Genomic DNA, 25,578 nt, shown 5'->3' on the forward strand with positions numbered 1-25,578 from the left:
CTTATTTTCAAAACAGACCAAACTGTTTTAAAAAGTCGTTTTTGCAAAGCTTTCCTCTGTGTCGGTGTTGCTGTACACCAGCTCTTCATGACATTCACTCATTCAATAAGTTTCAAACAATAATACATAACCTGCCCACTTGTGAGGCTGGGCCATCGTCACTTGATTACTCTATAGAGTTGAAATACAAGTACTACAGTATTTTATACCACCTTGCACAATCCCAGTCAGAGCCTCTGGGAGCTATTATTTTATTATTTGTGTTCTAATCAAATGTCTGAACGTTATCCTTTCGGGGAAAAAACAAGTGAACTTTTAAATAAGGGACATTCCGTAATTCTGGATTAATAATAATTGTATAATCTTACTGCCAGTAAATTGTTCTTGATTAATGTGATTTTAAGTAGTCCCTGCACTTTTTTGGACGCAGTGTCTGAAAAACAATTTCAATCACTGACTGAGGGCCCAACGGTGCAGGGGATTAGAGATTTATACATAGAATTCTGTAACTACTGGGGATACTTTCAAAACATGTTTATGTGGCGTTTGTCATGACAACAACCACATTTACACACAATATCAATATATCAAAAATAGTCCGTATGTTTTAGATGTAAATTCTTCAGAGCAGGGACTGTTATTTCCATAAAGCACTAACCGTTTATAAAACAATATAACTACAGACATTTTTCCATGTCACAATACATTTTTTAAATCAATTATTTATTTTTTTGCGGGGGAGAGGAGGTACAATATCAGACACAAAATGAAGGGCGAGATTTAAAAAAATAAGTTAAAAGATGCGTAGATTAGTTAGGTGCCCGGATTACAGTATTTCAGCAGGAGTTGGGCACCTAACTACTTCTAGCCAACATTGAATAACACTTGGGGTGAGTTTGCCAATTAAATAAATTAAGGTAGCAACAGCCCCGGAACTTTTTATTCTCCCCAATTTTACACAGCTAAGTGTACAACAACACTTAGAGAAATTCTGAAACTTTACAGAAGTATTAAAGGAGACTCCCCTTTAGGAACCTGAAACATCACTGCAGGGGGAAGGACCAGACCACCTACAAGATTTCTCTCAATCTTAATAGCGAATACCATGAACTAATCCCCAGGGCAAATGCTCTTTCCTAGACTGACTCACACACAAGACTTAAGCAACCCTTGTCATTAAAGCCTACTTTGTTATGTAGTAACACATTGATATTCATGAATAATACAGTTTGATTTGTGACTGCTTCCATTAATCTCTTTTCAGGGGGTTATTATTTAACTGTTTGAGCTTAAATTTAGGATAAAAGTTCTTTCTTGGGGGCATATTTTTACTATTATACCTCACAACATATGAAAAAGATTTTTAAAAGATGTTCATAACAACTCAGAAATGCTCTCCATATAAATACAGATTTAGTAAGCTAGAACATTTAATAGTCTAGTAACTGCATTATAGATAGTTGATATTAAATAAAGCTGCTATTACTTAATTCAAAGGATGTTAACACATGGGGTCCCACAGTTGCCTAACAGACAGAACTGTCCTGAATTCAAATGGATACACTAGGTACTAGTTAGTATCCCAAGCCTTTGGAGAAAGTCCGAGGACTACAGCAGTTTCTTCCTGTCACCTCTCAAATCTATCTTCTTCCCTTCCACACAACTTTCCTTTTCCCTGAAGGACACACTTTACTTGCCCATCCCAGTCTTCACATCTCTCCTTAAAAACATCCTTCCCTGACCTGCTCCTCTGTGCCTCTCTCTCCTTCTGTTGTGTGGACTTGTCTTAGATTGAGCTAGCATGTTGTTTAGACTTTGGCCTTCTCCACTGAGGGTGCTGTGCCTTCCATCACTAACAACCCACTCCTAGCCAAGTCAAAAGGATTCTTCTCCCTTTTTATCATGTCTATACTGCAATCAAGGACGATTGTAGCTCATGTAGACATGCCCACCCAGAACCCTGGGTAACACCTGCCTTCTTATCACTGAAAACTTTATCCTTTCTCTTTCCCATACTCACAACTTTTAGGTCATCTGTGATTCTTCTTCCTATGTTTGCAGTCTCTCACTCAAATTGTTACTTATTCCAGTAACATCTCACAAAAAGTCCACTCTTCTCTCACTAGTCCCACTGATCAGTAAGGTGTGGACAAGGGTTTTCATCTCTTGCCTCATTTACAGTAACTTTCCACTTTCCAGCCTTTTCAAAAAGCTCATGCTGAAGTCATCTTCCTTGGTCATGCTCTGATTAAGTTACCCTTCTCCTAAAATCCCATCCTTCCTTCCACTTATCAAAGCCAAGCTTGTTTTCCTCAGCTTAAGGTCCCTATATAGACTCAGCCCCAATGGCATCGGATCTAATCTCCTCCTACACCACCCATGTCTTCCATCCCCACCCCCTTCCTACATTCCTCCCAGTTCTCCTGCCTTGCTGCTTCCCTCGTCTGTCTTATTATCAATTTTACTCCCTCTCTTACACTCTCCACTGGCCTTAGAAAAATCTGCCAGCCCCACCCTTTATTTCTCTGAATCCCTCCTCCCCAAGAATCCTCATTCTCTTCACCAACTAGCCTCCCATATTCTCCTTCCCACATCTTTATCTCTGTGTAGTCTTGCATTTGTCTCATCCACATTAGGATACAAGTTCTTCAGGATAAGGATTATGCCTTGCTTTGTAAAGCCGAGTGTAAAATTTACAACACTATGCAGACTACAGCAATGGAAGGGGTTTTTCACATCACTGTAGAAACTCCACCTCCCTGAGCAATGGTAGAATGCTTCTGTGGATCTAGCGGAGCGCCATAGCCATGTCGACCTAAACTTTAAGTAAAAACAACGAGGAGTCCTTGTGGCATCTGAGACTAACACATTTATTTGGGCATAAGCTTGTGTAGCCCAGGCCTTAGTAAGAGTTAGAAGTGGAATACACCTACAAGTTATTTTGTCCCTTCCCTGCCTAATTAGGCCTTTTCTCTTTAGTACAACATCCTTTAGTGTTTTGTCCAACCCAGTTTGAAATACTTTGTAAGTACAGATAAATTTATTAGAGGATCTCAAAACAGCGCATAGCCAAATGGGTATTATTCCTGTTTCATGGATGGGGAAACCAGAGATAAGGAGTTGAAGTGACTTCCCTAATGGGACAAAAATGTAGGGATAGAGGCAGGTACAAAACCCTACTCTGTCTCTCAAGTCCCCCGCTCTAACCACTAAGCACATTTACCTCCTAGATTCAGCCAGTGGGGCTTCAACCCCCTTGGAAGATTACTGCACAGTAATTGATCCTACTGTTTGACATTTTTTCTGCTATTTAACCTAAATGCCACAAACATTTTTTTTAAAGTAACTGTAATACCAAGACATGCCTGTGCCTAAATTAAGAGTGTGATCTTACTGCAATACTTTGTCCTTCCACTCCCCTTCATCCTCCTACTCCCTAAATATTTGTTGCCCTCATTCATGACTTTGCATCTAATATTACATCATACGATCGTCAGGGCAGGGACTACATCTTTGTTCTGAAAAAAAAAAAAACAAATACCCCACAGCACTGCAAACAAATTGTTCTTTTCTCAGTTTCATCCCACTTCTGCTTGATACTATGCTTTGGATCTCAGCAAACATTTCCTTTGCCTCCTTGGTTTTTATACCCCTCAAATACTTGCCGTAATTCAAGAGCCTGTAAGGTATATTACAACGTTTAAAATTGAATATAAATAGAATTCAAAAAGATTAAAAGCCAGAACATTCAGGACTCAAAGTAGAATTTGTAGATTGAGAGCAGCATCCTTGCCCTCCTTCATTTTCCACTTAGGAATACCTTATTTTGACCCAACTGTATCTTTATGAAGTTTGCCAAAAGGAGCCAGCCTTGTTTCTCCCTGGGCCAAAAAACTTTTCTTTGGTTCCTAGTCCATTATGATATTTATGGGGCAGTGTTCACACATGGTTCCAGGTAACCCTCCCTCTAATACAACTTGATTAATCAATGAGGATGGGGTAAATAGTGTTTTCAATCCTGTTTATAATACTGGTTTCTAACATAGATTCAGCACCATCCACAGTGACTAAGAAGTGTTTGAAATCAAGTTTAAGCATCTTTCCCAGCCCCTTGTAGAGAAAGTTTTAGTTTAAATGATCTGTCCTAAAAAAAAGGTTGATATTTGAGGAAGCAATATTTAAATGGAATCAATTCACTCATCTGATGAAAAGAGACTCCCCAAACTGGCACCTTAAGGGCACTGTCTACACCGGGGTCAGCAACCTTTCAGAAGTGGTGTGTCATTTATTCAATCTAATTTAAGGTTTTGCCTGCCAGTAATACATTCTAACGTTTTTAGAAGGTCTCTTTCTATAAGTCTATAATATAGAACTAAACTATTGTATGTAAAGTAAATAAGGTTTTTAAAATGTTTAAGAAGCTTCATTTAAAATTAAATTAAAATGCAGAGCCCCCCAGAGCGGTGGCCAGGACCCGGGCAAGGTAAGTGCCACTGAAAATCAGCTCGTGTGCTGCCTTTGGCACGCGTGCCATAGGTTGCCTACCCCTAGTATACACTGTGGAACTGAGCATAGCAAAGCGCTGTTTGTTTAAGATAGTCAATATCACGCACAGACAGGATCAATTAAATGGTGCATCAAAGAAGGAACCTTGAATATAGCACTGGAACTTTGAACCGGAATTAATCATCTGGAGACATTACATATTATTTCTGAATTTACCCTTCAAGGGCTCTTACAGCTCTTCAGATAAATAATATTCCTTTGTGGCACTGATATGCACTTAGCAGCAGGAAAATAGCAACTTCACAAGAGCTATTTGGGCTATCGAATGAGAGAAAAAGCGAGGGCAAGAGCCTTCAATCACGTTTATTTTGGGTTATACATGATAATTGCGCTGAGATATATTTTATATGTTTACTTTTACAATCCATGGGACATTTTTAGGTAGGTGTCATATCACAGAAACCTCATTTTGTGACAACACTGTGCTTTCACAACTGGATTAAAAAACATCCTCCCCTAGTGCACCATTATCATGGCTGCAGACCATGCTCTGATTCATTGAAGAGCACTGCTGTAGGAAGTTGCAAAACAGTATTTCAGCAAAGGATACAGGGTTGCCTATAGTGAAAGTAGACCACTTCTCAATCAGTTGATCTAAAATCGTTTGACATTTCAGTCTGAAAACAGGTGAAATCTCAGATATGGGACAAAGAAGATTAATCTAGATATAAACTTTTTAAATGACTGGAATAAACAGGGTGGATGCAGAGTCAATTTAACTTAAAATTTCCAGATCAAAATGATATTTAAATATCACAGTTGTAACACAATTAGACAAAAGTTAGAAGATTCAAAGCAAAGACTCAACTCACTTTTTTGTGTGAGAGTGAGATTAAAACAAATTCTGCATCTACTTTGATTTGGCTGGAGGCACCCACAGGGTAGATTTGATCTGAATATACTGTGAAAATTGAAACACATTTCCCCCTCGCTCTCAATCATCTGCTCAAGGTTTGATTTAATCCGGTCCTTTCACCTGGCTCTTTCAGAATTTAACAGCACCAGCAGACTCTGCCTACTCGCCAAGAGTACAAGGGGCACATCACAACCGTTTAAGCAGATTTATTTATTACTTTTTTTGTTGGGGGAGGTGGGGGGAACGGAATGTAACCCCAGCCAGCAGATCCTAAAGCAAAAAAATAAAAATAAAAAATAAACACCTAGCACAAACTACGGACACTGCCTTCCCTATCCTTGCATAACTGCATTTATAGAGATAACAGTGTTTTGTAAAAACAATTTGAAATCCTTGGTTAGAAGCCAGAGCATAAGGTAGAGCTACCTCCCAAGGTTAAGGACCACAACAGTTACACAGATACTCCACTCTCACACACCTTCCATACACAGGAGGCTCCTCCTGTGGCACTTACCCGGGGTTCTTTAGCCACAGCACAAATAACCCACCCGTTCTCCAGGTTCTTCCTGATCCCACATCCCACCACGTTCCCTCGCCCCCTTTCCCCCAGGCTTCCTCAATTACCTTCCTCCAATGTTACTATTACCACCTGGTTCTTACATAGAGTTTTCAATAAATATACACAGTGCAATATGGACAGCATTTCCGTTTGCAGCTCTTTATGACCTCCTAGACCAGGGTCTCTATATTGCTGGCTATTAGTGGGGGCAGGGAAATTATATCCCCCCTCACTCTCCTCTCGGCAGAAATATTGAAATTGACACGGTCTCATTGTATAAACTTTCCCTGTTGCAGGGGGTGTAATTCATCCTCCCTCTCCCCACCCCCCCCCAAAACACCCACACTCCCCAAAATGTTCCTTTGGGGGATGTAATTCTTCTCCCCTTTAACATACATCCATGCAGAAGTCATACAAGGTGAGGGGGGCGCTCTGCGAGTGTAAGGGGTAAGAAGAAGGAGGGTTTGGGGGACACAGGAAGGGAGAAGTAGGGGGCTGTTTTGGGGGAAGGGAGAAACCTGGGGTCCAGTGGGGGGGGGGGAAGAGCCTGTACCCAAAGTTGCTCGTGAAGCTGCCCCTGGGGGGGTGCCTGCCTCTGACTATGGGGGGGCTTCCCCTAGGGGGTGGGGGGCTGCCTCTGACTACCGGGGGCTGCCCATAGGGAGTGAAGGGCTACACAATCCCTCTCGCGGGGGCTGCCCCTAAGGCGGGGGGGAAATCGCCCCCCACTTTAAGCCGCGGTCCCGACACCCACCCCGGGGGCGCCGGTACCTGCTGCTGCGCCGCCGCCTCCGCCGCCGCCTCCTCCTCTCGCTCCAGCCACCGCCGCGCTGCCGGGCTAGGACTGACACCAAGCGCCCGGCCGGAGCCGGCCCCGAGACCCCCGCCTGCCCCCGCTAGGCCCCGCCCCTCAGAGCGCCTATTGGCCGCCGAGCCTGCCCGTCTATGTCAAGGGCACCCGAGGCGCTTCTTCATTGGCTATCGCTCCTCCCGTATGTAAATAAGGCGGCTTCTTCCCAGCTCCCTTACCGGGAGCAGCCCGCAGCCTTGAGCTCTCTTTGCAAGAGAGTGGCAGCGCCGGAGTGGGACAAACTGAGTGCAACCGCCCGCAGCCCTCATGCAACCCCCCAAATCCTCACCGCAACCCACCGCAGCCCCCGTGCAACCCCCCAAATCCTCGGTGCAACCGCCCGCAGCCCCCATGCAACCCCCCAAATCCTCACCGCAACCCACCGCAGCCCCCGTGCAACCCCCCAAATCCTCGGTGCAACCGCCCGGAGCCCCCGTGCAACCCCCCAAATCCTCGGTGCAACCGCCCGCAGCCTCCGTGCAACCCCCAAATCCTCAGTGCAACCGCCCGCAGCCCCGCAAATCCTCACCCCAACCCACCCCCCACCGCAGCCCCCGTGCAACCCGCCAAATCCTTACTGCAACCGCCCGCAGCCCCCGTGCAATCCCCCCAAGCCGTCAGTGCAACCCCCAAGACCTCGTGCAACTCCCAAACTGTCAGTGCAAGTGCAACCCCGCCCCCCAGACCCGGTGCCTTCCCCCAAACAGTCAGTGCAACCCCCAAACCGTCAGTGCTACCCCCCCCCGCCCCGGCCCGGCCCGGCGCGGCGCAACCCATAACCCCAAACCCACACATCAACCCAAACCGATGATGCTGCGTGGTACAACGGAAAAACCCAACCCAACCCATCTCAAACGCGGCACTATAACGAACATGAAACCTATACGAAAGCAACGGTACGGAACTCAGTGGTAATCAATCAACCCACAGCCGTTCAGGGCAAAGATAAGACCTTAATGGGAATTTAGACTGGAAGATTAGCACAACTTTCATCGCCTGACTGTAGCAGGAGTGTAATCCATTATAATATTCAGAGTCCCCAAAATAATATCAAGTACATATCCAGTGTTTAAAGTCTGGCGTTTTTAAAGCCCTGCATTATTACTTGTAACACCTCAAATTACTGCAACCGGAAGATTGGAGAAGTTATTCTGTATCCCTTTTTCAGCATGACAGTACTTGGTACATAGTCGGTTTCACGGTTTCCACTGTATAGTCATTTTCGCCTGGGGTTTGTTTGGGTCCTTGATGCAGCAACAGTAGAAAGAAAAACATGTTACTACGGTTCATGATCATGCAGGTTGTAAGGCCACACAAGGGGGCAGAGGAATCAGCAGCAGGTATAGAACCTGTGGTTCCTTGATAATTATTTATTTTCTGTTTGCTAGATGAAGTGTTCCTTTAAGCAATTTCTTTTCACTGCAGCAAAACCAAGCAACAGACTTGTGGTTTCCATTCCCCTGCTTTTCTCTTCCCTCCATTTTTACATACAAACACAGACACTGCTGCATTTTGCTGCCATTATTCGGGGAAGTGGGTGGTTGGGTAAACTACTCTATACCTAGATCCGCTGGCCCAGATTTCTGGTTTTCAAAAGGGCTGAGAACACAGCAGCTCCCCCATGGTGACACCTTCTGGCCAGGTTTTCAAAGGAGTTCAGCACTCAGGGGGCTGAGCTGGTGTGAAAAATTGGGCCACTTGTTTGAGCTGTGGGCACTGTTGCAGCAACAGCTGTGAAATGGCTGCTCCGTGACCAGGGGTGGAAGGTGTGTGTGGGGGGGAGAGTCCTACTTAACTCTCCTTTATTAATACAAAGATGGTGAACAAGGAGTCCAATTGAAGGCCTGCAGGATCCTGTCAGTGTATCCCCCCTTTAAAGCAAAAACTCTATCCTCAACCCACCTCTTTGTGTATGTCTGGCTATTGCAGCACTTATGGCATGTTATAAACAGTGTAGAGACACAGCAATAGTGGAGGGGGAGAATGGAGTTAAACACTAATGCATTCTTAATTTCCCTTCTTATTGTGGGTTTAATATTAGACCAGCAGCACACTTAGCTGGACATATATTTTTCCTTGACTTTTAAAAAATAGTGCAGTAGAGAAATAAATCCTTTGTGACGATCTGAAAATTAATGATCAAAAGGAATGATTTCAGAGCAGACACGGACTGTTGCAATAATCAGGATAGTTATGGTTTGGTTTAAAAAGGAGTTTGTTAATTGAAAACGCTACTCTGGGCTGGAGAGCCTCCTTAGAATAGAAAAAAAATCAAGCTTTGTTTTAAACTATCTTTTTCAGTACTGTTGAACCTGGTTTACCTTTGTGTATCACTCAGCCTGGACAAGGAAACTAGCCTAGTTGCTTGTATTTCTAGTCAGTTTCACTTTCAGGTTTTCTTGCAGTAGCACAAATGCTGCAGAGTTTGGGTTGGACACATTGCAAAAGGGACCTAGATAAGAAATATTTAGTGAAGACACTATGGCCAGAGTTTTAGCAGGACTCAGAGTCAGCAACCACGACTCGAGTCAGATTTTCAAGACAGCTCAGCTCTCACTTGGGCACCAAATTAGGTAGCCACATTTTCGATCAAGCCTTTGCCCCCAATAGGCTGAACTCTTAAAAATCTGACCTCCAGTTGTGGGTGGTAAACATTTCAAAATCTGACCCTGATGTCTTTTGAAAATGTGCCTCTATTTGACTGACAATCAGTACCCAGAGGCCGTAACCAGATTCAGATTCAGGACCCCATAGTCTTGAATGTGTGTACATATGAAATAAGGCATTTCTGTTCATTTTAGGAATGCTAGTTCTTACAAATCTGCATTTTGACCCAGTTATTTCCCTGTATGACTACAATAGCTGACCAAAGAATGTGCTTAGTTGTCAATGGATTTATAATGTTTAACAAAGTCTTCCTTAGAGCTTCTGTTCTTTGATACAATGTTGAGGAAGGTTAGGTTTTTGCATTTTGAATTAGACACCACCAGCACAGGTTGGAAATGAGGAATTTAACTTGAAACTGAATGTTCACATAGCTAGTTCACTGTAACAAGGACTCACTCACTTTAACAGCATTTTCCCTTCTTTAAAATATAGTGGGGAAAATATGGATCTTACTAAATGTCACTGATAGTAAAGAAATGAAATATATGAGAGAAGAAAATCTACTATCATGATTTTTACTCTGAATTTAAACATTTTCTAGAAGATTGAAAGTACACTCTTTCCCCGTCCGTATCCCAAACAGTTTTAGTTTTCCATTTAACAAGCAATTGTGTGTTTCTAATTAAAAAAAACAAACAAACAAACACAGACTGATCACTTTACTGTTATTTTTGTTCAGAAAATATGCGTAATTCTGAGTCCTCAATTTTTTATCCTAGACACCAGCAGGGGGAGATCACACATTGGTTTTGTGTTGTCCCACAAAAATGGTTGCTTTTTTACAATCTCTTGGCCAGAGGGTGATGGAATTTTCTTTCAAAAAGATCTTTAGACTCCAGATGACATTCCATACCGGATTCTAGCTCCTTTAAAGACAGATACAGTGTCCATTTTACTCCTATTTCTCACCCCTCTTTATTTTATAGTAGCATTAAAAAAGGAGATTACAGTTTAAAAAACACATTAAAATAACAGTGAGACTGACGTAAACTCACAAAAGCCAGGAAATTCACAGTTAAGGCAGCCACCCTGTCCTCGATTCACCCTATTTGTGCCAGCGTATTGCAGCACATACGTTATGTAAGATCACAATGTTCCGAGCCCTCTGCAATGCTTATGTTAAAGTGGTTGACTTTAGAGCAAAACAGAAGCCTCAGATTGCTTGTTTTTCTCTCAGGCTTTAATAAGTGAATTTGGAGCAGATGAGTAAGTGAAGCCTTAATAGCAGGAATTTCAGCTAGGTATATGGCTGACAGGCTTCCCTGTAGAGATCTACCAATGCACCATTCCCTTGACCAGTAGTAATGCTTACCACTCCAGTCTTGGGGTCACAAAAAGCTCTGGCAGTGGGGCCCCCTGCTATGTTAACCACATTTTTCAGTCCTGCCCATCCCCCTCTCCCCAGCTCTCCTAGTGCACTGAGTCATGATCAGCAGCAGCCTCTGCTACTCCAGTCCTGAGCCCAGACAACACACTCGACTCCAAAGCACCTCGATCCTAACACAAATACCTTGTTATTCTATTGCTGGGCCTCTCTTGAGCAGACATTGCCAGTTGTGTAAGCCTCAATTTCCTGGCTTTGGCTGTTTAGGATATAACCTTAATATCATTTAAAACTTACTGTAGCTTCTAGTATTTGCTGGGCAAAAGTTATTTAATGTTAACCACAGGAAAACACGGGATAAGAACGTACATTGGATATTTGTACAGGAGCACGTATAATATAGCTCGTAAGTTTCATAGATACAGGTACCCGAGAGTGTGTTATCTGTGTACACATAGATACTATGGCAATAGATGGCTTAGGAGGGGAAATAAGGTGGTTCTAGCCATGGCATAGCACTATTTATTATTACTAACGATACTGGTCAGAGCGGCTTGGTGATGGTGTGTAGGACGTGTGGTGGTTCTTTGCACCGAGTAGAGCAAAACAACTTCTGCAGTAACACAAGTTACCACCTCATCCTCCATTTGATGTCAGTACCCTATACTGGCTCCGGTCATAGCTACACCTCTTCCATTGTGAGTGGCCATTGCAGTTCGTCAGCTTGTGTGCTCAAGTTAACCATCATCTCTATGTACATCGAGGGGCTGGGAATCTGGAGCAGGGGGAGGAAGGGGAAGAACCTCTATCACTGATAGCTGCTTCCTCTGCTGGTCTCACAGAGCCTAACTTTGTTAACCTTACTTGTCAGTTTGGCACAACTTTCAGCCCCTACCAGCTGGCCCATGAGGTGCCTAAGCTGACCGGTACAATGTATAACAAGAAATGATGTACAGTATGTTGTGTCTAGAAAGAGTGCAGCCAGGACCTGCTCCCTTATCGTTAGTCTAGGCCAGTGGTTTTCAAACTAGGGCCGCCGCTTGTTCAGGGAAAGCCCCTGGCGGGCTGGGCCAGGCCAGTTTGTTTACCTGCCGCGTCTGCAGGTCCGGCTGATCGCAGCTCCCATTGGCCACGGTTCGCCACTCCAGGCCAATGGGGGCTGCAGGAAGGGTGGCCAGCACGTCCCTCTGCCTGCGCCGCTTCCTGCAGCTCCCGTTGGCCTGGAGCGGTGAACTGCAGGCCCATGGGAGCCACGAGCGGCCCAACCTGCGGACGTGGCAGGTAAACAAACCGGCCCGGCCCGCCAGGGGCTTTCCCTGAACAAGCGGCGGACCAGCTTTGAGAACCACTGGTCTAGGCCCCATTAGTAACCTCGGACTCTAAACTAGTAATATATACTCTGTATGCCATGCACAGTACACATCTGGACAATACGTTCCACATATGGCCCGTGTTAAGGAGTGACTCCGATTATACACTGCCCATCTCTGTGCTACGGCACCTTCGGGGCTCCGGCAAAGCTTTCCGAAATATAGCACCAACTCAGGTGAAACATGCACAAAGATCAACCAAAAGGCACCAGGCAAGTGTGTAAGGAGAGAGAGGAGTAACAACGACCACCTGCTCCACTCCCATCCTAAATCCATGCAAGCCCTGAATGTGAATATCAAGTGGTCAGGGCTCTGTTAAACAAAGGGGGCAGGAAGGGGAGAGGAACACAGCTAATCAGCATCAGAGACAGCAACACCCCAAGAAAGTCTCTATGGGAATTAGTTCTGTCCCCAGCGGCGTTAAAACGTCTTACTCCAAAGCCACTCGGTAGGGGTCTGGGCCCAGGTGCAAGGAGGGGGGTTATATCAGCTCAGAAATGAGCTGCATGAGGTGGGAAGGAGAAGCCAGGGTAATAATGCAGAAAGGCTGGCCTTTTCATGGGGATGCTCCCAGTCTTCCATTGTTACACCAAAGTCTGCAGGGAAATGCTATAGATCTCAGGGCAACGGCTTTGTTAGGGGAAACTGTCTCCCCTCCATCCCTTAGACAGCATGGGAGAGATCGTCAGAAGAGCTCAACACGTTGGATGCTGAGCTGCTTGGAAAATCTGGTACCTATCGTGAATGCTTAACACCAGCCCTATGAAGTGGGGTGGGAAATTCCACAAATGTCACCTCTTGAAGAGTTTTCCTGCAGGAGCATGTTGTGCAGCCAGGATGGACCTTCATGCTAACAGCTCAGTATCACCCTCTACCATGAACTACAGCATCACCTCTAGAGAAAATCTCTGTTCTTCCCAAGCTATGACACCATAAATAATCTCCCAATACTTTGCTACCATAGGGACTGGCTGTTCTGCCTAAACGGGACAGCTGGCCTTGATGTACTACCTGATTGCATGAGGCAGAGCTGTCTAGGTTGACTCCAAGCTCATTACCTTGGCTCCAGTGGAGCGGGGGTGGAGGTTCTGGGAGAGGCCCTTGAGGACGAGCTCAGGGTTAGACAGATCAGTTTGCTGCAAGAATTAATATAGCAGAACCAACCCCCATTTATAAGACCCCTCTCTCCCTTTTGACATAGATGGGATCCTGTCGCTTTTTAGTCTTTGTGGCATTGAGAATCTCAGCAGCATCTGATATGACATGAGAGTGGAGGTAAAAGAGATATTTTTATTCATCTGTGTCTCATTCTAAAAATAGACTGTATTATGTGCCTTAACCACTTGAGAAGGAGAAGAAAAAGAAGTCCCTGCTATGCTGCTTTAAATCTAAAAGCCACATCAGCAAATCCCTCCAGCACATTTTAGATTAAAAACAAATAGGCTTCCTTTTGGTTTCCCCCTCACCCTGCACTGTTAAGTTGGTAAGTTTTGAGTCATGTTTACCAGGCAAGGTTTCCATTCCTCAGTATTCACTTGCTGGGAGGGAAGGGGAAAAGGAACCCCAAAAATGCCTTGAATTTGATCGGTGACACTGTCAGGGAGGTTCAGCTCTTCGCACCAGTGCCTCGGAAGGTGGCTGCTTTGAGCCCCAAAACAAGAACCATGTTAAAACAGCAAAGTAAGTAAGCTGGTGTTCTGATCATCCAGTTTGGAAGTGCTAAATAACCGAGGATTTGGCAGCCAGTTCTCATGCATCCCATGACGTTTGCATTGTTACATATTTGAGAAGCTGCATTGCAAATGAGCTGGCCTGTTTCTGGAGGTGCCATCCACTTCCCATGTAAAGATACACCGGGTGCCTTTTGAACTTAAATCTAGAATTGGATTGCTTTCTGCTGGTAGAGTAGGTGGCTATTGCACAGCCTGTACGAGCGGTTGCCTCATTCACACACACCGATTCCTTTTCCGCCTTCCTTTTTCTGACATTTTCTAAATATATTTGTTTCAAGGCTGCCACTGCACTGTGCCGAGTTTCAACCTGAAGTGGGGGGAAGTGATCTGGTTGCACAAGAATCCTTGACATGTGGAGGTCAACCGTGGGCGTGGCCGTTCGCACTGAACAGCAGCACCACTGCCCACCATTGCTAGAGTGAACCTGGGTCTAACCCAGCAGGACTACACAGTATTTACAGCTAGATCAGTCTCCATATTACACCATAGCCTGCCTACTGAGAAGCACACTCTGTACTAGCTGTCAGCCACGGGTGAGGCTGCACCAGTGATGACAAGGGTTTTATCCTTGTCTATCCAAGCACTTAAACCATTTTCAATGCCATGTCAAGACCACCTGTTTGGAGCAGCTCGTCTTGAGACTACCTAAAATGGTGCAGCCCCATTCATGCTAATACTTAGCTGTTGTCAGTGAGGGTACAGAATGTGCTAGCTTAGACAAAGCTTAAAAGTACAAGCTCTGCTAGAGCTGGTGCTTGATCCTGCAGTCTATCTGCTTCCAAGATTTCTCCCCCCTCTACTCCCCCCCTCCCCACCCCTCTCTCTCTCTCTCGTGGGCCTGATTTCAATGGGAGTTTGAGGGTATAAGCAGTGCAGGATCAGGGTATTTAATATCCAATTGGCAATGGCTTGATTCAAGGTGAGAAACACTTGTAGTCACGGCATGAAAGTGCTGACCAGCATAAGCTCAGGTGCCAAGAGTGTCCCTGCAGCCCCCTCCCAAAAATCTCCACTGGCACCAGTGTCAATGAATATCTGTGTGCCACTGCCCTCTGCTGGATCGGATCACAGCTGCTCAATTGTGTCAGGCATGAGGGTACGACCAGCAAACCAATATTTTCCTTTGAGTTCAAGTGGCTACAGCCCGTGTTTTTGAAGCAAGAGGCCAGAGTTCTAGTTCCGTTCACAGGCGGAAGCTGTACTCCACGAAGCAGTGGCGACTATGAACTCCTAGCTACCCACGGATGGGGTACAACAGTCTCATTTCTTTTTGTTGATTCACATTTCTGGTGATGACATTTCAGGTGTGAGAAGTGGCCAATAACTCCGGCCCCCATGTGGAGGGCACTCAGACTTGGTTGATCCTTGTTATCTGAATATTCCATAGATTCCTTAGTGCTGCTTTTAGGTCTCCAAATAAATAACATGACCTAGCTCGCAGCTGGGAAAATGAGGTGTGAGCTGCGACTGATTACGGGAGGGTCCTGCTCCTGCTGACTTCAGTGAACACAGATAAAGATTTTCAAAGGCGTTCTGGATCCATAAACTTCTGGTTAAGGATCCTGTCTATTTCTACTGCAAAGAAGTCCCCTAAATCTAGAATCAAGAAGCTATTTTGCCTTCCCCTAGCACTTTCCATCAGAGGCTCTCAGTGCAATGCATTGGACACACACTCTCCCTGTGAGGTAGGCCTCACTGTACTCAATGGGAAACTGAGGCACCAACTGATTAAGAGACTTGGTCAGCATTATACAGAGTCACTAATAGAACTAGGAGGCTGATCTCACTCGTACTTTTTACTCACTAGAAAGCGCTTCCTCTCTAACAACTTCCACCAGATGAAAAGGCAAAATATTTTCCTAGATGATCTTGCTCTATTTTAAAAATGGGCTTGTAAAAAATTTACAAGTCTGTAAATTAATTGCGAGTTGGCAGCCTGGGAGAGCAGGCAGGCAGGGTACAAGTCTATTTCCATGCATTAAATAGTATGAATAGCTTTTAAAGATCAGGTTATCCCCCTCGCAGATAAAAGCAGAAGTAACTGACAGCAGGATGTTGCTGAGCCTGGAGCAGGGAAGTATAAATAAAGTCCGGCTTCTGAGTCCTGGCCTGAGGCCATTTGTAACACAAAGTACATTCCGGCCTAAGCGTAACAAACTGTACCAACCTCCTCCCGGGTCATGCCTTGGGAATTGGAGGGGAGGGAGAAGCGGGGTGGAGGGAAAGGTTTCCTGCTGATAGCTGCAGTGAGATGATAGGGCAGCACCCTATATTGTACAGCAGCAGTAGGACACAGCAAGTTGGCTGGATATTCACAGCGCTCTCCTTTAGAGCTCTTCAGGGAGCTGGGAAAACTCCTTTCCACAGACGGCTCGCCTGCCTCCCCAGCCCCAGTTCAGTTTTGGTCAGTAGGCTTGACCACAACAGGGTCTGCCGTGGCAAGATGCAGCTGGTGGGGTTGGCATGGTTGTGGTGTGGTACTGGCTAGTGCAGTGGGATGGGGCAAAAAGATTCCTGGCACATCCTGGGTGGTGCAACATCCTACCAACACTCTTCCGAGCTAGCCACATCCCAGCCACTTGATGCTAACTTTGCCTCCTGGCCCACGTGGCTTGCGATTTGGGCCCTGGAAACGCAGGTACCTGGAAGTTAATAGGACTACTCATGTGATTAACACTAAACACATGCTTAGTGTTTCCAGGCTAGGGCCAGGTCCTGCAAACTCGCTACACTCGTTGGCTTCAAGAGGAGTGGTGCAGGCTAAAGACCGTGCCGAATCGGGCATGTACGTACTGCATAGGCAAGGATCTCAAAGCACTTTACATTCATTCACAAACCCGCATGAGGCTAGTGCTTAGCTGCCCGTTTTATAAATTGTTGACCCAGAACAATTAACCCTACCTTACGTGAAGAGGGGGCACGCAGTACCATTCGCAGCTAGGTATTCACCAAAACAAGCGGGAAAAATAATGCCAAGATTTGTTTTTTTTAAACCAAGACAGTCAGGGAATTCACAGCTGAGAATGAATCCACTGGTCAGCTGCCCGCCACCAGTGAGGTTGTCTTCCTGTAACTAGCTGTTGGTGGGTTCCTTTGAAGTTGATTTAGTCACACATTCTGCATTGGTCTCCCAGCGACTCTATAGTTTGAGTCAGAGATTTCTATCCAATCCTAGCGAAGAGACAGAGCTTGGAGAATAAATATGATTTTCCAAATACATCCAGCTGCACTCTGGAGTCAATAGAGCCTCTGAGGAGGAGTTTGGCCTTATGAGGAAGGCACTGGGTTTCGACTCAGGAGATCTGGATTTAATTCCAATCTCTGCCACTGACTCTGTGTGTGACCTTCGGCAAATCCCGTGAGACCAGGTTTTCAGAAGCGTTCAGGGCACATTTTCAAGTGCTCAACGTCCAGTGTGCTGAGTTTATTTGAAAATCTGCTCCCTAACCTCTCTAGTGCCTCAGTTTCCCCATCTGTAAAATGGGAGAAATGCTTTCTTTCTCTGTCATGTCTAGTTAGATTGTAAATGGGGCTGGACCCTGGGGAATAGCTCGCTGGGCAGCTCCCACCCCATAAATTATGTCTTCAAGTCTCTGCAGAAGTGAAACTCCATTTCTGTGCAGCAACAGTTAGGGTGGGGGTGGGGGGGCTCTCTGGGTCCCCACAGAGGGGCAGGCCCCCCAGCCCAAATGCTTGAGCAGGGGCAAGGGGGCAATTAACCTCACACTGCCACACAGAGCAGTCTGAGCTGTGGCATAGGAACCGTCTCCTAAGTGTATGGATAGCATCTGGCTGGGCCCTGATCTCCACTGGGACTTCAAGGTGTTTTGTAAGCTCGGTAGAATTTCTCCATCAAGACAGCTAGGTTATTGCCATGACCAAGATTGCTAACACAGCCATGGGGCTGACCCAGACTTTTCAGAGCACCCCGACAGACTCACTGCTGCTAACTACATTCATGGGCTGCATCCGCTCCTGTCCCCGGAGCCACGCCCTGGCTGCACTCGGAGCCTTTAGTTATTGTGAGCAGTCTGGATCATTCCGTGACATTTTACACAGCAGCACCGGGGGCATTAGAACAATGTTCGAAGGCCAGAGAAGCTAGCTAGCCCAGGTCAAGGGCTAAGGGCCAAATCCCCTCAAGCACGCTGGGAGATGACACAGGGCGATGCGAGAGGAGCAGAGATCTTTATATGATCTGGGGTCCTTGGGAAGCATTTACATTTGACTGACTAATATCTTGAGTGTGTAGCAGATATACGTCCCCCGTGAGACAATTACGTACTTGTATGTCATATCTACATACTCGGTCTCATGGTATCTGGCTGGCTAGCCTTGTAGGAGACGCAGGGGGGAAAGCTACACTAATATGTACTCAGTGTGCAGATGACCCCGGTTAATCTTTTATGAAACTGGCCATTCATTTTTGAGCCACTTCTTCAGCCTCCCCCCCAACCCACGGTGTCAGAGGTGCCCCCGCTAACCCGCCCACTCACTCCTCCTCTCCCGCTCTCCCTATCCCTTTGGAGCCAAGGAGGGGGGTGGGCAGGGGAGGGTTGCCGAGCTGCAAACCAGCCCTCAGTGCAAGATGAGAACACAAACAACAGTGAGAAGCTGATGTGAGCTGGGCGAGGTGCCAGCACAGCAGAGCTGGGACACAATGTACCGAGCTGGGAGGCAAGCGAAGGGAACAGCCTGACTCAGCAGCTGGGGAAGTGGGTGTGCTCTGTCTCTAGATAAACCACTCCTGCAGGCTTGCGGTCAGCCACAAACCTGACAGAGAGAGAGGCTGAGGGCTTCCGAGCAAAGCGCCCGGGGCTGCACTGAAAAGCCAAATCCATCTCTCAGGGCTATCTGTCCAGCACAGCCCTCTGTACCGTCGCAGGAGCCTGCTGGTCTCGTGGAAATGGGACTAGACGCAAGGTGCACACAACATTCAGGACTCCTGGATTCTGTATGCCCAGTTCCACCACCTCGCTGGGCCTCACTTCCTCCTCCAAAATCAGAGGGAAAATCTTGCAATCAAACAGCACAGGATCCCCACCCCCAATCCTTGTCCCTGGCCATGCATGGTGGTTTGCCAGCATTTTGTTCAACTTAGTGCTAAAAATGCCAAGCGATGTTGATTCCATTTCTTCCCTCGGAAGAATGTTCCATGGTCCAATAGATCAAACTGTCAGGAAGTGTCCTAAGAGAGCAGGTTTTCCCCGTGCTAATTCCATCCCATTCGTTTTACACTGCCTTCTACCCATCACGCTAATTCCTAGAGCAGAGCAAATCATTCATCAGGAATATTTGTCCTCCTTTTTTTTTTTTTTTTTGCGCGCTGCAGGGGGAATAGCTGGAGACCATGAGTCCATCCAGTTTATCAGAAAGTTTCTGTTGTGGCTGGTGATCCTGAACATTGCACTGCATTAACTCTGAATTTGAAGTTGGATGACTTCCGTGCTTAATTTGCAATGAAAGAGGTGCCAGGGCTCCAGCAATTTTTTTTACTTTCATAACTGGTGTGGCAAGCCCAGAGGAGCCGGGGCTAGGAACTGCCAGGCCCAGAAGAGCTGGGGCTAGGAACTGCCAGGCCCAAATTAAGCACTGGATTTCGTTAGTTACAACTGGGCAGATAAGCCCCATGATGTTGTTTCCATTTGCTCACTAGGTGAGTATGCAAGTGTAATCCACGGGTGAGTGAGTTACAATGCAGATGGGGACTTGTAACATGCCTCCCTCCCCCACACTGGGCTATGTACTAATATGACTGCTGCCATCATGGCCAGCACACCGGGGACTGAACTCTGGGACATCCAGAGCTGAAAGCACCTGGAGCAAAAGAGGCCGCTGCCCTTGCAGGGGCTCTAACAGACTCCTATCCTCTGTGGATTGGCAGAGAGGGGGACCTGGCCCACACACTCACCCGGGGGCTATGCCAGCACAAATACTTGTGCACACAACTTTGAAATGTTTATTTCTGCGCGTTGGTGCCAGAGAAACTCAGTTGCTTGAACGTCCGTAGAAAGCAAACAACCCAAATGAGCGAATCGTAAGATAATAAGAGTGAATAATCATGGCAGCTTATTCACCCTGCCCCTCCTTGGCGCTTGTGTTAACTTGAGCCACTAGCAGTTACAAAGCATTTCAAGGTCCTTGGATGAGAGATGCGGTAGAAGGCCAAATATTCTTTATCAGTCTCCTTGACATACCTCCCAGAAGATACATGGAATACACAGTAACAGTCAACAGTTCAGCTGGAGGCAGCATTTCGGTTCTCAGACACCCTTTCCTCTTTAACTACAAGCCCATCTAACTGAAGCTAGCATTTTAGAGCAGGGGCGCTGGAACAATTTGTATAGTGGGGGTGCTGAGAGCCATTGAACCAAACTGTAAACCGCTTCAAGTCAGGGGGTGCAGCAGCACCCCCCACACCCCTAGTTCCAGCACCTATGTTTTAGACCCACTTCACTCTGGATTCATAGAATCCTAGAATATCAGGGTTGGAAGGGACCTCAGGAGGTCATCTAGTCCAACCCCCTGCTCAAAGCAGGACCAATCCCCAACTAAATCATCCAACGAGAGAATCTATTATAAGTCAGGACACAGAACCGAAACCACCTAGGTCTCACTGAAGGATGATCTCCTGTCAATGTCTAGAGGAGAGACATCTACGCGCATCCTCCTAGACCTCTCTGCGCCATTTGATGCCGTTGACCAGGAGATTCTGCTGTCTTGCCTGAGACCTAAATTGAATCCTTCCTGAAGGGACATACCCAGTGATTAGAGATGGGAAATGGCATGCTCCCCACTAGACCCCTCTTCTGTAGAGAACAACAAGATCAGTTCTCCATCTGGGCCTTTTCATCATCTTCATGCAAGCACTAGGTGAACCGGTCAGGAAACATGGACCCAAGTGACAGCAATATACAGATGATTCACAGTTCTACCTATCCTTCCCCACATACGACTGCGTCACTACCACCTAGAGCAGTGGTTCTCAAACTTTTTTTTACTGGTGACCCCTTTCACATAGCAAGCCTCTGAGTGCGACCCCTTTCCCCCATAAAATAAAGACACTTTTTTATATATTTAACACCATTATAAATGCTGGAGGCAAAGCGGGGTTGGGGTGGAAGCTGACAGCTCGTGACCCCCCATGTAATAACCTCACGACCCCCGAGGGGTCCCAACCCCCAGCTTGAGAACCCCTGACCTAGAGGGCCCAGTGCTCAGAGGAGATCAGCTCACGGCTGAGGAACAACTGGCAGAAGCTGAATCCAAGCAAGATGGAGGTGATGTTGGTGGGCAGAGGAAAGACTTTTGAAGAGCTTTGCAGCCACTGTGCAAGCATCTTCGCTGATGCAAACCCACAACTGGTCAGTGCAGTCTGTATAGGAAACTCCAGCTAGTACAGAATGCTGCAGCACATCTCCTCAGCAATACAGGCTACTGTGAGCAGATCACACCCATCCTCCACTCTGGACGCTGGCTTCCCATAGAATTCCAAATCATGTTCAAGGTCTCGGTCCTTATCTTCAAAGTGCTTCATGGCCGGGCCCAGGCTATTGAAAAAAAGCATCTAAAGCTCCAGGACAAAGGCCATGGTCAACAACTCGGCTCCTCCGACACAATGAAACTCTCAACAATAAGATCAAAGCTCATCTGTGGGGGATTAACTCCCCCAGGAACTAAGGATCATCACAGACCTTACCACTTTCCTCTCCTAGTGCAAGGCACGCTGCTTTGACCTGGCTCCTCTAACATAAACACACAGCCACAGGCGTATTCATTAAAAACCTACCAAAACCCGGCACTCCACTGCACACAATTCTGCCTCTTGGGAGAGGATGAGAGAACAAACAACACATGACAGAGGTGTGGTCGCATTGTTTGATGCACTATTGGAACAAACTGAGATACTACTGTGGTGAGCGTGCTATAGGAACTAATCCAGCCTAGAATAGCCCATGGAAACAAATTTAGTGCTAGTGGCAATTCAGGAGAAGTCAGCTGGGAAGAGAGAGGATGTTGGGAACTTGCCTTCTCCCGGAGTTATTAGACATAACTGCAACTCCACAATGATGGATGTCTTAGAGGATCAAAGTACTGTACAGAGATGAACTAAACCTCACAACACGCCTGTCATATAGAAAGTACATAGCCCCATTTCATAGGCGGAGAAAGTTTGGGGAAGAGAAAGTGACTTGGTCAAAGACACACAGAGCAGAGCTGGTGTAGAACCCACAGCCCCGCCCAGAAAAGACTGGGATTGTTCACCTTAGAAAGGAAATGAATGAGTGGGGATGTAATAAAAGTATATAAAATAATGGTTTCGAGAAGGTCGATGGAGAACAGCAGTTCCCAGGCCCATAACCCAAGGACAAGGGGACATTCAATTAAATTGAAAGGTGGCAAATTCAGAACCGATGAAAGGAAATACTTTTTCACCCAACTCTAGCTTGCCTGTGGAACTCATTGCCACGGGGAGCTGCTGAGGCCAAGAATGTAAAATAAAAAAGGGGGGTTGGATATTTATATGGATAGCAAGAATAGTCAGTGCTATCAATCAATGGCAAGAAAAAAAAATGGGAAGGGGTATTAAACTTCATGCTTCAGGGTCTAGGCCAATCCCTATAAGGAATCAAGAGGAGACCTAATGTAGGGGGGCAAAATGATCCCACATCTGTCTACTGCGGGGGTCTTGCACCTTGCTCTGAAGTAGCTGGTGCTGACCACAGTCAGAGAGACAAGACACTGGACTAGATGGACCTGGGGTCTGATCCAGGCTGGCAGTTCATATGTGCCTGTGGTTCTCAACCCATGGTCCACGGGCTGCTTGTGGCCCCATCAGCACACAGCTGCGGCCCATGTGACATCCTCAGGGTCATACAGCTAGTGTATATATTGCGTGGATGCAGCCCACATAACACACAGAGAGCTGCATATGCAGCCCACAATGGTAAATAGGTTGAGACCCTCTGCTGTGTGCTCATTCAACTAGACCAGACGACAGTACGGCAACGGCCTCTGCCCACCACTTCTGTTCTCATCCACCCTTGTCCGCCTCAGCGGAGGGAAGCCTCTTATCTGCCATTCTTGAACGCAGGAAGTGACCCTTCTAGGCTCGACTCGCAGCTCTGTTCCCAGGCTCTGGATATGGGCAGCAGGGAACAGCAAGCTCCCCAGGGCCCCAGCAAGGCTTGGGGAGCAGGGTTGCCTCAGCACTGCACTAGGCAGTCGCACCAGCGTGGCAAGAAACTAGGACACAAAGCAGCCATTATGTAGTCCCCATTCACGGTCCACAAGGGGCGAGCTGAGCTTATTGCCCCATCTGGGGCACATCTCAGCAGGGAGCAGCAGTAACTCAACTGTAGAGATTCAAGCACTCATGCCCAAGGCAGAACAGGAGCGGGGCTGACCTGGGGCAGCCGTTTCAGCCTCCTCGTGGTTCTTTAAAACCAGCCGTAAGATCCCCGGGCAAGATGTTTTGTGGCATTGTTCTTGGCTCCATGGCTGTCAGCATGGCCAGTGACTGGGCTTGAGCCTGGAGCTGTCAAAGAAGTTTCAAAATGTAAGATGCTGTGGAGTATTTAATGGAGTTCAGTATCAGAAAAATGTGTTAATAGCCCGTTACCTTCACTGAAAGCCACTTGCACATTTCCTCCAGTGCAGAATGCAGCTGACCATTTCCTTAGCAGTATTTCATGCATGCCAACCTCTTCCCTCTGGGGAGGAAAAGATCCCGTGTTTCCACTAGTGAGTGCATGAGAACACCACTGTGGGAAGGAAATTATTCCTTGTGGGTAGTTTTTTTCTCCCCAGAGGTAAGACATGGTGTAGAAGAGCAGACTCACCCCTGCGGCCCCTCCTGCTGGTGACTTCTGGGAATTAGCTTGTTCCAGCTCCGGAGCACCCTCTGCAGGCCAGTGATCCACCTGTCCTCTGGCCCCCATATCCCTCCCTGGACCCCAGTGCCCTTTTACCTGGGGTGCTGCCCCCTAGCAGTAACCCCTCAGTCTTAGGGTCTCCCCTCCTCAGGGAACCCCCACCCACAATCCCCACCTCCCCTCAGTATAAGTAGGGTTACCATATTTAAAAAAATAAAAAAAGAGGACACTCCACGGGCCCTGCCCCCCCCCCTTCCCACCCCCGACCCGCCCAACTCCGCCCATTCCCCGCCCCTTCCCCAAAGTCCCCACCCTAACTCCCTCCCAGCCACGCGAAAAGGGCTGCCCGAGCGCTACCGGTTTCATGGTTTGCCGGGCAGCCTCCAGACCCTGCGCCCCCAGCTGGCACTTCCCCAGCGCAGCTGGAGCCCGGGAGGGGAAGCGCCCAGCCAGGGGCGCAGGGTCTGGAGGCTGCCCGGCAAACCGTGAAGCCGGTAGCGCTCGGGCAGCCCCCTTGCCTCCGGACCCTGCGCCCCTGGCCGGGCACTTCCCCTCCCGGGCTCCGGCTGCTGTGCTCCTCCCCTGACTCTTCAGCTCTGTTTAAGAGCTGAGCTGCCCGAGCGCTACCGGCTTTGGGCAGCCCCCAGGCCTCTGGACCCTGCGCCCCCGGAGCCTGGGAGGGGAAGTACCTGGCTGGCGGCTCAGGGTCCGGAGGCACGGGGGGCTGCCCAAAGCCCGTAGCACTCGGGCAGCTCGGCTCTTAAACAGAGCCAAAGAGTCAGGGGAGGAGCACAGCAGCCGTGGGAGGGGAAGTGCCCGGCCGGCAGTATTTTTCCTGGACACGTTCAGCTTTTTGGCAATTCCCCCTGACGGGGGTTTGATTACCAAAAAGCCGGACATGTCTGGGAAAAACCGGATGTATAGTAACCTAGTATAAGGCTACTGCCAGTCATCGTTTAGCCCCACACCCTGGGGCAGACTGCAGTATCAGCCTACTCATCACTGGCAAGGAGGGTTTGGCCCTGCTGCCTTGGCCTACCCCGGGCTGCCCTCTGCAACCCCTAGTACCCCTTGGCCTTCTGCTAGGCTGCAGCCTGGGTCTTTCCAGGCTGGAGCTCTCCAGCTCCTCAACCTTTCCCCAGCCCTGCTCCACTCAGGTACTCTATCTCTAGCTCCCTACAGCCAAGCCCTTTTCTCTCTGAATGCAGAGAGAGACTGTTTCTGGGCCGCTGGCTCACAGCCTTTTATAGGGACCAGCTGGGCCTGATTGGGGCATGGCCCAGCTGTGGCTACTTCCCCAATCAGCCCAGTAGCTTTTCCCTTTGCCCCAGCCCTCTTCCTGGCTGTCTTAAGCCCTTCAGGGCAGAGCGGGTGTTCACCCCACTACATATGGGAGGAGACCTGTACGCAGTGTTTACCTGCCTGGGTCTGCATGGAGAAGCTGGGAGTTTACTCTTTGGGGTAGCAGGATCCACAGGCAGTTTTCTTTCCAGGGGCTGGAGGACATTGCTCGTGGCAAGCTCTGGCCTCAAGGGAGGGTTTGCTTGCTCACTGAGGGACGCGCTGGGAGCTTGCAGGGTGGGTGCCATGCAAGGCTTCCCTGTTTGCCCTTGGCGGAAGCAAGGAGCCAGTGGGATGTTTAATGGGTTCCTGATGCGTCTGGGCTGGAAGGAGCTGTGGCAGCCAGAGGTCAGAGGGGTCACCCAACACTGCAGTCTAAGGTTTCAAATTGCAGATGGATCCGAGCAGAGGAGTAAGCACGGACCGGTGTCCTCCTC

The 25,578-nt window shown here is 47.6% G+C and overlaps 1 protein-coding gene across 2 annotated transcripts in view; it reads right to left on the reverse strand.

Moving 5' to 3' along the window:
- FKBP5 (FKBP prolyl isomerase 5) overlaps window positions 1-5,398 on the reverse strand; it is a 48,764-nt gene extending 43,366 nt beyond the window's left edge. Inside the window, exon 1 of one of the 2 annotated variants that reach the window (XM_054028029.1) lies at window positions 5,379-5,398. The gene's annotated coding sequence lies outside the window, so the exon portion shown is untranslated. Of the gene's footprint in view, window positions 1-2,020; window positions 2,290-5,378 lie in introns of those variants that run through there. The other variant, XM_054028028.1, reaches the window with a different exon arrangement.
- Between the last annotated feature and the right edge of the window lie 20,180 nt (window positions 5,399-25,578).

The sequence above is a fragment of the Malaclemys terrapin genome, chromosome 4 (genome assembly GCF_027887155.1).
Source record: "Malaclemys terrapin pileata isolate rMalTer1 chromosome 4, rMalTer1.hap1, whole genome shotgun sequence".
Lineage (NCBI taxonomy): Eukaryota > Metazoa > Chordata > Testudines > Emydidae > Malaclemys > Malaclemys terrapin.